The sequence below is a fragment of the Propithecus coquereli genome, unplaced genomic scaffold, assembly GCF_000956105.1.
Source record: "Propithecus coquereli isolate 6110/MARCELLA unplaced genomic scaffold, Pcoq_1.0 Scaffold13, whole genome shotgun sequence".
In the NCBI taxonomy this organism is placed as follows: Eukaryota; Metazoa; Chordata; class Mammalia; order Primates; family Indriidae; genus Propithecus; species Propithecus coquereli.
Genome location: NW_012137191.1, coordinates 12156050 through 12156764, shown reverse-complemented (window position 1 = coordinate 12156764; position 715 = coordinate 12156050).

The following is a 715-nucleotide window of genomic DNA, read 5'->3' as shown; positions in this document are numbered from 1 at the left end:
AGAATTACAGTCATTCACTGCATAACGACTTTTCAGTCAAAGACAGATCTGATAAACAATGGTGGTCCCATAAGATTATAATACTGTATTTTACTATACTTTTTCTATGTTTAGATATGTTGAGATTACAAATACTGTTGTGTTACAGTTGTCTACAGTATTTGGTCTGGTTAACATGCTGTATAAGTTTGTAGCATAGGAGCAATAGGCTATACTAATAAATAGCCTACATGTGTAGTAGGCTATATATTTAGATTTATGATGTTTGCACAACAACATAATCACCAAATGGTACATTTATCAGAATGTACCCCCATCGTTAAGTGATGCATGAGTGTATTCTGGGACATCTGACACTGCCCCAGATGTCTCTCCTGAATAAGGGTGGAAGCTGCCAGACTCAAATCTTGGCTCTGGAAAGAAGAAGGCCCAATGTTAGGGAATAATTTCTTAAAAGGAAACACATGCAGTGTTATTGAAATGTTTCTATAATCATGATATAGGGTCATGTATAAAAAGGGCAATGATAAGATAAGAATTGAACTTTATATATCTTCTGATACCTACCCTTACAACAGAGTGACATAGACACCTTTGAGTCCCCCTCTGGCGACCCAAGAGAGCCATGCTGTGTTGGTGCTATATCTGTTCCTGCCCTGTGTGGCTTCATCACTGCTTGTAAGATTTTGTATCTTGGGCTAATTAGAATGGATAC